Source organism: Tursiops truncatus, chromosome 7, assembly GCF_011762595.2.
Source record: "Tursiops truncatus isolate mTurTru1 chromosome 7, mTurTru1.mat.Y, whole genome shotgun sequence".
In the NCBI taxonomy this organism is placed as follows: domain Eukaryota; kingdom Metazoa; phylum Chordata; class Mammalia; order Artiodactyla; family Delphinidae; genus Tursiops; species Tursiops truncatus.
The window spans coordinates 31,256,172-31,268,733 of record NC_047040.1 but is presented as its reverse complement, the minus strand read 5'-3'; positions in this window follow the sequence as shown (position 1 = coordinate 31,268,733).

Here is a 12,562-nt window from a genome sequence, read left to right as displayed (position 1 = left end):
ATTGAACTTGTGTAATTGATTTTAAATATCTAAAACAGAAACTGTTTTAAACTTTCCTTATGATTTTGGCTCTGGATTTTATACTGTTGTGATCCCTGGACATAGCAATTCTGCTATCTGTTCTATTAGTCGGTGTATTGCTGCATTGCAAAATGCTACAAATCCTAGCAGCTTAAAAGAACAATTAACATCTAGAGTTTCACACAGTTTCTGTGGGTCGGGAATCTGAGAGGAGCTTCACTGGTGGTTCTGACTCAGGACCTTTCATGAGGTTGCAGTCAAGATGTCAGGCAGAGCTGCAGTCATCTGAAGACCTCGCTGGGCTGGAGGACCCACGTCCAAGGTGGCTTACTTACATGACAAGTAAGTGGTGCTAGTTGTTGGCAGGAGTCCTCAGGCCACATGGGCCTCTCCATAGGCCTAACAGAGAGTCTTCCCACTTGGTGGCTGACTTCCCTCAGAGTGACTTAACCAAGAAAAAAAGCAAGAAGGAAGTTGCAATGCCTTTGATGTGTCTTGGAAGCCATGCAGACACTTCTGCCAAATCTTTTGGAGAGAATTATCTCCACCTTTTGAAGGGAGAGGCATCAAAGAATTGTGGGCATACTTCAAACTGCCGTAGTGACTTACTTGCAAACTGAACAAAAGGAAAAGAGGAGTCAAAAGATCACTAAACAGGCTTGGGTTTGAATCCTGCTTCTGCCACTTACTAGCTCTGTAAGACCCTGGGAAAGTTATTAACCTCTCTGAATCTCTTTCTTCACCTGTGAAAGGGAAATATAGTACACACATCATTGGATTGTAGTGGCAGTTAAATAAGATAAAATATTTAAAATACTTAGTACACCATCTGGAATATAGTAGGTGTTCACTAAACTGTTCTTATTTCTTCATTCAATTAATTGATAGAAAGGCTGAAAGGACAGAACATTGTGGTTTGAACAAAAGACTACCTTGCCATGTGCCACAGAAAGTCATTGGTGTGAGAATGTGGGACCATATCTCTCTATGGCTGGGGTGCCAGGCATAATGAAATAAGACAGAAACCTGGTAATTAAGACGGGGACACAAGATAAAAGGAATCAGAGCCAGACACAAAGATACACATTGAATTTACATAGTGAGTAAATCTTGTGTGCACCAAGTCAATTTGTTTAATTCCTAAGTGTCCTTTACATGTTTTGCTGAAAAACAATTATCTTTGAAGGAGTAGAAAAGTCATCGCTGTTCTTTAAACACATCAAAGAGTAGCATAAATAAAGTGGTTTTTTGGGAAATTGCAAGTATTCCATTATCTTTAGCACTCATTAAGAGACATAAGAGCTGCTGTAATCCCTAAGCTATATGAAACACTTGATAGAGTAAGTTTAGGGCTCTTTCTCTTTTTTCTCTTTTCATATGAAAAAAAAAAAATGGAAGCAAGGACATGGAATAAAATAAACTGGTATTTGAACTTCACAGTATCAAAAAGAAAAATCAAAATGTAGACATCCTATAACTTGTTTTTCTCACTTCCACAGAATGATTTCCATTTTCAAAATTCCTTCTGAACATGAATTAATCTTTACAGCACCCCAGGACACAGAAACTATCATTATCTCCATTTTACAGATGGAGAAGCTGAGGTACCAAGACTAAACACATCTCAGTTCCTCAAGAAATTAGAATTTGGGACCCAGTAAGAAATCTGGCTTTTGTACTGCCCTGTTGGCTGGGAGGCCATTATAATGTCAAGCATTGTAAAATAATTTTGTGTATTCCCAGATCATCAGGCACTCATGACAATATTTGGCAGTTCACAGTCCACGGCGACAATGTGCTCTGAGTGATGGGGTTTACAATATCTACATGGTCATGATTATAAAGTTGCGTGTGGGCCAGGGAAAGAAAATAACCCAGCAGAATATATTTCATTGCATCCATTAGAGGATCAGCGTGAGACGCCATCAGCAGTGGAGGAATTCATCAACTTCATAGGCACCCAAGCAGTGCTAAAAACTTTGACTTTACTAGAAATACAACAAGTAATAAAAACAGACAAGACCTGAAATGGCCTAATGGACCTAGGACAAATGTGGCAGAAGATTAACAGCACTGAATTCTCAGGAGTTGAAACTTTCCCCAATATTCAGTTAGCAGTTCTTGAAATTCAGGGCCTTCAGTACAAATCTTGGTGTCAGCATAAATAGGTTCCTAGATGGACAGTCTTTGCCCCACATAGTCACACTGAGTTCATATTCTTAAAAACTGTGCTCAAGTTCTTACCTTAATGCACTGCAGTAAATCCTTTTCAATCCATTTGTCAACATTTTATCTACTATTGATGAAAATACTTTCTTTCTTATAGATCACACTTAGATCTAGGGGCATCTACCAGGGCCTTCCAGGGCATTTATATTTTTATTTTATTATAACATAGTTGAGACACATAGAAAGCTATCAAAATAATATAATAAATTCCATCTCACTCACCATCCAACTAAAGAATTATATTGTCAATACCTTTGAACTCTTCCCAAATGCACTCGCCCTTTACTTACTCAGCAGCAACCCCTCCACTGAGTATGGAATTTATCATTCCTAATGCCCAGCTAATGTACAGGTAGATAGTGAACAACTAGTGTATAGACAATATATGTGTGTGTGTATATATTTGCAATATTTACTATTATTTTTCACATCATTGTTAAGCCTTATAGAAATGGAACATTTTAAGTGTACTATAGGTACACTTTTGTAACTTGCTTTTTCTTTGAACATTGTTTTTGTAAGACTCATCTGTATTGATACCTGTGTATCCAGTTTGTTCATTTTCATCATATGCAGCATTCTTCTGTATCATGAAAACCACCACTTATTTAACCATTCCCCTGTCTTCTATTAAGCAGCTTGTGAGTATCACATAAACTTCAAGCACATTTTTGTGATTTTTCAGTGTGCACTAAAGCAATGGAAGAAAACAAACACATGAATGTTAGTGGGATATGTTTTCTGGGGGCAGAAATTGAACATATGTACTGCCTGTTTTTGAGTGTTTGTGGCTATGCCATTTTTTTTTGTTTTTGGCCAAGCATATGATACCTGTAATGATCATATTTATTATTATTTGTTGTTATCATTATTATGTTCTGAAATAGGTAGCCTATATGTCTAAGGCCAGTGGCACTGCCTTATTCTTCTAGGTATTCTTAACATCTAATCTAGTGCCGTATTACATCCATAAACATTCATAAGTGGTCTTTGTTTGAGAATAAAATTAATGCTTTGTGGACATATTTTTGTGGACCAAGGATAGCTATGGAGAGGGAAGCTTCCTCTATGCAGTATAAACCTTCACAGTAACGTGAAATATAAGAGTAGACCAAAGACTAAGGGGAAAGGATGTAGGTGGGTCATGTATGTATTATGAATCGAGTTTTCTATTTTATCTAATATGTCAAACATTGGCAATTATATTATTTTTCAATACTTTTATATTACAAAAACTGATAACACTGTTGCAATCTGCCGTCTCATAGGGATTTCAAAGTTAAAACATAGGCTTTTGCAAGTGGAAAGAGAATTGTATACATAAAAAATGTTTAGGCAGAGACAGAGAATAATCATATTTCTAATTCACAATAAATAAACAAGGGCAATACAATTGATGCATGGCTACATAGCCACAAATGATTCCTGTCCAACAAGTTACTCATTTGATATAAAATACATTTTCAATCAATAGGTGAAGTGCACACTATCTTACAATGCCTCTGGGAGAACAAAGAAAAAAATGGAAAGCAAGAATGAGCAACCCATGGCATACACGATGATTGCTGCTACCTTACTTCTTTCCCACACTTTTTAAAAAGATCATTTATTTTATTCTATTTTGTATAAAACAATTTTCTATTACAAAAGTAATATATGATCATTCTGAAAATTTAAAGTATTCACAAAATTACTAATAAGAAAATTAAAATTCATTACTAATCTTATTTTTCAGATATAACCACTGTTAATGTTTACTATATATGCGTTCTCTTATCTACGCATATATATACATTTTTAACAAAACATGAATATGTTATAGAAACTATTTTATGACTTTTTCACTAAGCAATATATCATGCATATTTTTTGTTAGCATGATTTTTCTTTACCCTCATTTTTAATAGCTCCATATTATTCCATAATGTGGATGGGCCGTAATTTATTTACCATGACTCCATTTTTGAACATTTGTTTCTACCCTAAGTTTTTTAGCCTTATCAACAATGTTGTAGTAAGCATCCTTAATGATAAATCTTTAGGTATATCCATGATGGATTCATCTGGGATAAATTCTTAGAAATGTGACAGCTGAGCCAAAGCTGCACACGCATAGAATGGTTTTCTTATGTGTTGCCAAATTGCTGTCCAAAGAAGTACCGATTTTTACTCTCACTGTCACAATTTAAGAATGCTCATTTCTTCACACAATAGTTTTAGTACATTGCCTTGACCACAAGGCTTCACTACTCCCTGGATCTATACTCTTTGCCCAATGACTTCGAAGTGACCTCTGCTGTGGCTGAGGCATAATTCCCTGCCCCTGACCTTGACCATGTGCACTTTCTCTGGCCAGTGTGATACTAGCAGTAACGATGAATGAGTATCCTCAAAAATGATTACGTCATTGGGTCTGCTCTTTGTGTCTCTGCCATCACTATGAGAAGACATTGCCTAGGCTAATCCACTAGTCTCAGGAAGAGGATGAGGAGCAAGAACAGCAAAATCACCCGCCAGTCAGCCACGAAGTGTGTGACTACTTGAGTCCAGGAGAGACCAGAAAATCCACTCACTTGAGCCCAGTCGTGATTAGCCAACACCCAGTGAACAGGAAAACTTGTGAAAAATAATAAATTATTTCTATATTTAGCCACTAGTTCTTGGGATCGTTGGTTATGTAGCAATAGCTAACTGATATAGTTACCAGTGTTACTTTCCCCACAACAGTTAACATTTGGATAAAATTTTACAGACTATGAAGTATTTTCAGTATATTTCCTTATTCATTATTAACATAATTTTATAGATCAGAAAACCAGAGTTCAGGAAAGATTCTGATTTGCCCAAATATTCTTAGTTATTAAGTGGCAGAGACAGGGTTCAAACAGAGATCTTATAACCATGCACTTTTCTCTATTCCAAACTTTTTCTGTTAAGAACCAGATAGTAAATTACTTTAGGTTTTGCAGATCATATGGTCTCTTGTAACTACTCAACTCTGCCAATGTAGCACAAAAGCAGCTATAGACAATACAAAAATGAATGGGTGTGGTTGTGTTCCAATAAAACTTTATTTACAAAAACCATCTTGGCCACTCCACAGGGAATGTCTGTGGCTGGCACTTCCACCCCTCGAGTCAATAGCTAGCAACTTCCTCATCAGTACTAATGAAGGTGCTGAAAGTTTGGTATCTCCTCTTCCAAAATGCAGACCACCTATCTAAATTACATACATATAGTCTAGATTACATATACATATAAATAAAATATATATACTTAAAACCTAAATGATAAAGATATATAATATGTGTGTAATCTAAGTTATGTATAAATTGTATATACGCCTAATACTGGTATATATCTAAATACTATATATTTATACACACACACATATATATACCAAGATTTCACAGATTCAAAAGTGACAAAGATTTATCTTGTTCAATTTCATTTCAATTTCATTTGAAAACTGAAGCTACCAGGGAACCACAGTCAAAAAAACAACTACTGGTAATATACCTCCTTGAAAGCAATCACAGGTCAAAGGCCCACTGCTGCAAAGGAGATGATGGAAAATGTAAAATTGGAAAAATGTATAAACGGCTGCTGGTCAATCATGAAAATAGAAAACAACCGAGCAGAATCCATCAAAATAGGTGATGTGTGAAAATGAGAATTTCCCAGCTTGGTTCACAAAGGAGCCATTTGGAATGAAAACACATGAATGCATGAATGAATGAATGAGTGATTGAAGAAGTGCTTAGGGAGCTAATGTCAACCAACTCGATCTCAGTAAAGGTTAATTGAGACAAGGCAGCTGTCTCATCTGCTGGGGGGTGCAGCCCATATTGAGAGGGTTGGCAGCGGCGATATTTTGCAGTTTTAAAGTGATCAGAACCATTTTCAGTGATCTCTGGTTTTAGAAGAGCTCAACTATGGGGCCACACAGCGTAGAAAGGAGCAAGGAGTCACAGTGAATTTCAGGATTGAATCCCAGCTCTGCCATTTACTAGCTGTGTGCCCTTAGGGGGGGTTGCTTAGCTCCCCTTGAGCCTCTATTAAAGAATATATAAAATGAACACAATAATAGATGCTGCCTCATAGGATTGTTCTGCAGATTAAATGAGGTAACACAATGTGCTTAGCATAGTCCCTGACCACATGGAAGAAATCGATAAATTACTAGCTTTTTGCTAAGGCCAGAGCTGGATGCTGAGGATAAAACAGAATCTCTGCTTTTGTGGAACTCAGAGTCTAGTGGGAGACATAGATCAACATAGGCAACTACAATGAAGTGTGAGAAATGCCATAACAAGAGCATTTATTGCGATTCTGAAGGGAAAAGAGAAGGGAATGAAAGACTCTTTTACTGAGAGTCTGAGGGGCTGTGTGTGTGCGTGAGAGAGACAGAGAGAGAGACAGAGACTGATTATTATTATTAATGTTGTTGAGTAACTACAATAATAAATTACAATCACTAAACTGTAATCTCCTTGAGGGTAGGGATTAAAGACTACCCTGTGCCCAGCACAGCCCTTGGAGCTCAATCATGGGTTTGATGACTATTTGTTGATTTATATATTATAATAAAGAAAATCTTTAGTAAAGAAAAAAGTTAATTTTATAATTCAGTATTTGAAGAGGGGAAGCGATCTAGCTGTCTTTATGGTCAAGTCCTATATTTTTGCGGCTCCATTGAGTTTATATAGTGTTATTGTTAAGAGTTTGGGAATAAGTCAAATATGAGTTTGCATTTCCGTTTCAGCCCTAATTTACTGACTGTTAGACCTGAGGTAAGTGATTTACCCCTTCTAGGGAAGTTTCTTTGTGCGTAAAATGGTGTTTGGTTTAGGGATTAAGAGCATCAGCTCTGAAGCTAGGCTGCCTGGGTCCAAATCCTGGCTTTGCCACCAGTTAGCTGTGTGATGGTGGACAACTTAGTTGGGTTCCCCACAAAGCAGACCCTGAAATAAGGACTTGGGTGCAGGTAGTTTATTTGGAAGGTAACCCCAAGAAGCACAAGTGAGGAGAGAGACAGGAAAGGAGAAAAAGCACCCCCCCCAACAAATGTGCAAGTGGACAGGTTACTGCGGGGGGAACTGGGGCTTAGCTTCCATAAGGTAGCATGAAGAATCGGCCTCAGAGTAGTCCCACCAAAGGAAGAGGAAGCTGGGTCATTCATGCACCAACTGGTGAACTTCATTAAAACACTTTAAAATTGAAAGACATTTAACAGTGTGTCAATTTAAGGTTATAGCATGCTGATTTGATACATTTACATACATTTGCTACATTTATATATGGTAAATATGATTGCCATTCCAGCATGGTTAGCACTCTTATCACATAATTATCATTTCTTACTTGTGGTGGGAATAAGATCCAGTTTCTTAGCAAGTTTGTTGATTATAATAAAATATTGTTGTCTCTGTTCAGTACACTGTGCATTAGTTCTCCAGGATGTATTCGTCTATTCATTGCAAGTCTGTGCCCCTAAACAACAGCTCTCCTATTCTCCCACCCCCAGCCTCCGGTGACCACCATTTTACTCTCTGTTTTTATGAGATTAGCTGTTTCAGATTCCTCATATAAGTGATATCATACAGTATTTCTCTCTCTCTGCTTGACTTATCTCACTCTGCATACAGTGCTGAAGGTCCATCCATATCGTCACAAATGGCAGGATTTCCTTCTTTCTCATGGCTCAGTAATATTCCATGGTATAAATACGCAGCATCTTCTTTATCCATTCATTCATCTATGGACACTTAGGTTGTTTCTCTATCTTGGCTATTGTGAGTCATGCTGCAATAAACATGGGTGTGCATTCTTCAATATCCTGTTTTCATTTCCTCTGGGAATATACCCCAAAGTGGAATTGCCGGATCACATGGTGAACTTCATTAATAGAGAGTTGTCTCTGTGGGGAAGGATGAAGTACTCAGCTCTTCCAGGATGCCCTACTCACAGGCTGAGCAAGAGAAAGCCCCAAGGTAGAGAGCCTGAGACCATGGACATGTGAGGCAAGAAGCTGTCTTTGCACAGAAATTATCCACGGCTGCTGCAGTTGACATTGCAGCTTCAGGTGAGCCATGGGGACATGAGCAGGGCATCAACAGTGTCCAAAGCACAAGCTGTCTTTTCTTCCTTCATTTCTTTCTTCCTTCCTTCCTTCCTTCCTTCCTTCCTTCCTTCCTTCCTTTCTTTCTTTCTTTCTTTCTTTCTTTCTTTCTTTATATTAGAATTTGTAAAGGAGACTTTACAAATGACAACTAAATGCAATGCTTGATCTTTGATTAGATCCAAGATAAAAAAAGTATAGCTATAAAGGACATAATTAGGATGATTGAGGAAATTTAAATATACATGGTCTGCCTATTAGGTAACATGATTGTATCACTATTAAATTTCCTGAGTATGATAATCATATTGTAGCTATTTAGGAGATGACCCTTATTCGTAGGAGATTCATGCTGAAGTATTTATGGGTAAAGTGGAAGGACGTTTGCAACTTTCTTTCATTCATTTCCAGAAGGAAAAATTAAACACACACATGCACGCATATGGAGGGAGGGAAAGAAAGCTAATGTGGCAAAATTTTAACAATTGGTGAATGTAGGTGAGGGTATACAGGTGTTCACTGTACTATTATCTTATGACTTTTATGTAAGCTTCACTTTTTTTTTTCAAACTGGAGTAGGAAAAATGTAAAGAGTAGACTCTGTCCCCTAGAGCTGCTGTGAGAATTAACTGAGAGCTCCTGTATAGGGATGCGTAGTGTGGCTAAGAGTAAAGACTTGGTCCAGGCTGCCTGAACTCAAACTCCAGCTCTCTCATTAGCTAGCTGGGTGACCTAGGCAAGGGGCTTACTTGGGGTGCCTAGTTTTCCTCACCTGCCAACTGGGACTAATAAAAGTGCTTTCTTCATGAAGTTGTTGTGAGGATCAAATGGGGCAATGCGTATACAACACTGGGAATAGCACCGGCATATGGCAAATATGTAACCAGTGTTATGTATAATCATCATCACCACAAGGGATCATACATCCTAGTTTCCTATTATTCTCTCGAAAGGGTCTCAATCTGGGCTATGCTCACCCTATGATTATCTCATTAATGTGCTGGAGGGCTGGTAAAATTACATACGAACAGTAGCACTGTCATAGCTGGTGCTGTCAGTTCTCTTCTTTATCTTCTCCAAACCCTCATCTTATCGATGTCAGGAGCAGAACAGTGTGGCACTAAGTAGCAGGCTGGGTGTCAGCAAGGAGATGAAAGCACCGTGGGGTCCAGCACCAGGCATGACAAGGAGGGATGGATGCTCAACAGAAGTCAGAGAGTAGGGGATTCAACCACAGGACTGCAAATCCTAGAGAGGGATGCTGGACCACTGGGCAAGCCCTAGGCATACGATGGAGAGAAAAGTTGGGGCTTAGTTACTACAAATGTGACCAGAGGTGAGGGCTGATCAAAGGAGAAGCAAGGCAGATGGTGCAGCTAGTGGCAAGCCAGAGCATGCCAGGAGAATGGTTATCACCATGTTTATGTTTCCTAGGCTTACATTAGCCCTGCCTGGGGAAGGACCTTGGCCCAAAAGCTGCTGTGGTACAGTCCAGAGGCTGTGAGGTGAAGGAGGGGCACTTACATCAAAAGACCTAGTTTTCAGTCCTAGCTCTGCTACTGACTTGATGAGAGGCCTTCAACAGATGACATTCACTCTCTAAGCCTTGATTTCGTTATCTACAAAAATGAGGCGTCAATTCTCTGCTTGCCTTCTAACGCTGTAGAGACAGAGTAGTTAAGAGCACTGCCTCTAGCATCGGACAGAGCTGGTTTCATTCCACAACAACAGGTGGTGAGCAAATCACTCAGCCTCTCTAAGCCTTGATAGCCTCACCTGTTTCATAGGGAAAATAATCATACTTATATCTTAGGGATGTTATCAAAATTAAAAGAGGTAAAGCAACAACTAAGTGTCTATGACAGGGACCACATATAATATTTAGGATTAGGCTCAGCTGCAAATCACTGAAATACCCTCAAATAGTGGTCATTTTAAAAGATAGAAGTTTGTTTTTCTTCAATGTCCAAGAAGTGCACAGGTGTTAGACCAGGGGTTGAAAGGCATTCCACTGTGTTGAGGATTCAGAGACTTTCCATGTTGTCGTTCTGTACTGAGTGGTTTTCCAGAGGTCACTCACTGATCCAGGATGGATGCTGGAAAATGTTTTCTTTATTTGGGGCAACCATCAATTGAAAACCAGGAGATTTTATGGAAAGAAAAGAGAAATAGATCTTTAGAACACCTAGTAGTCTCTGTCACAACCTTCAATAAATGTTAACTGCTATTTGCATCATTATTTTAGTACTATTTGCACTGTATGGTAGTATCTTGTATATGTTTGTTATTGTTGTTCCAATGATTCTACATGTAAGAATTAAATGGCTCCAGCAGCTCAAATTAAAAGGATTAAAGATAAGCCCCAAAAAGATTATTATAAAAACAGATTTCCATTAGAATTTTACTTTTGCCGCTGAGGAGTTTAAGGATAGAGAAATGTGTCACTCTGGCATCTGATTTCATATTCATAACAGTGTATAAAAAATGGATTACATCCTGAAGTGATTGAGAAACTGTGGTTTGGTTGATGAACTAAAGATGATACAGAAGAGAAATCAAGCAACCATAGGGCCCTTAAATGTCTGGGAATAGTACATTTATTTTAATAACACAAAATGGAAATCAATTCCAATTTCAAATGAAGAATATGCGCTGGAATTAAATGCTCTTAAAATGTTTACACTTCATTTTGGCTCCAAAAGGAAGAAAAATCTCAAGAAGAGTATGTGACAAGAGAATAGCTATATTAAAAAATGGAGATCCAAAAAAAAAAAAAAATGGGGATCCATCCTTCAGTGTGGATTTTTTTAATTGTCACAATTCAAGCCAATAAGGCACGTGTACCATAATAAACGAGACATTAGAAAACTGAGAAACAAACAATAAAAACACATCACTCTAACAATAAATATTTAAAACATGGAAAAATATGGAATGTGTATATTCAGATTCCCTGCTCTCAAGCTATGTTTAATGTTATTTTAAACTTTTCATTTGCTCACGTGTACATGAAAACCTAAACGCAAGATTGGAACTGTGATAGCAAAAGTCTCCAGAGTACAGCAGATCTCTAGACTTTTTACCTTTTCATTTCCTAATCTTTAATCATCATGATATAATTTTTAGTGTGTTCAATGATTTCTCACCCATCTTCGCTTTTGCATGATCTGGCTAAATGCAACCAGGATGCTTGTGGGAAACCACTCCATCCTGTACAGTCACCATCCCTCCTACACATCCACCTGGCAGGGTATTAACACACCATTCAGGTAGCATGAGGAACACAGGGAGACATCAGCATAATTAAATCAGGCCATCAGCCTCTGAAGTGCACTCCCTACTGTGCAGCTCCAGGTGAAAGTGCTTTTAAGTATAGGTCACCTAGGGGTCTCATGAGCAAATCGAACACTTCCTTGTATGCCATCAGAAGAGCCAGAATAAGATGTAGCAGTTGAGAGGAAGAGATCCCAGCTATTTCCTCTCTTTTAATAGTTTTCAGCTCATTTTGCAAAAACACCCAGCTACCATTTATGTCTACATGATGTTAATATCTTTTTGGAAAGCGGAAAATTTATATAAATGAATCAAGTAGTGAGTCTAATCAACTATTAGGAATCAAACATCTGGTGTCTGCCTTGAGCAAATAGAATGCATTTTCTTGCTTGACCCTGTGCTCCTATAATGGCCCAATTCAACCAGATCCTCCCCTTCCTGGCTTCCTATACTTGTCAGTTCAACACAGTCTGCACATGTATCTCCAGCAGACTCATACCTCAAGTGCTTTTTGTAATGATCTAGCTTTTTGATTTCAGATTTCCTTTGGTTTTTCAAGGCTTGTATTTTAATGTCTATGAATGGCCTTGCCGCCTTCTCTACTTTTTTCTCCTCCTTTCACTGATTTTTTCCCTCCCTCTTTTTCACCCCTTGGATCTCTCTGTACTCATCCCCTTCCCATGTTGTCTATTACCTTGGTGGGGACACAAATTAAGTAATTTTCTCTCTTGTATTGTTTTCCATAATTTCAGGGCAAGCTGCTGAAATGTGTGCCCTGTCACTGGATTCTTCTGCAGCTGCCAGACCTTGAGACATGGGCTGCATGGGCTGTACCATAGGAGAGATGAGCCGCAGTCCCATGTCACAGGAAGGATGAAAATTGGCCAGAATGTTTTCAGGGAAAAGAAGGGCGCTGAT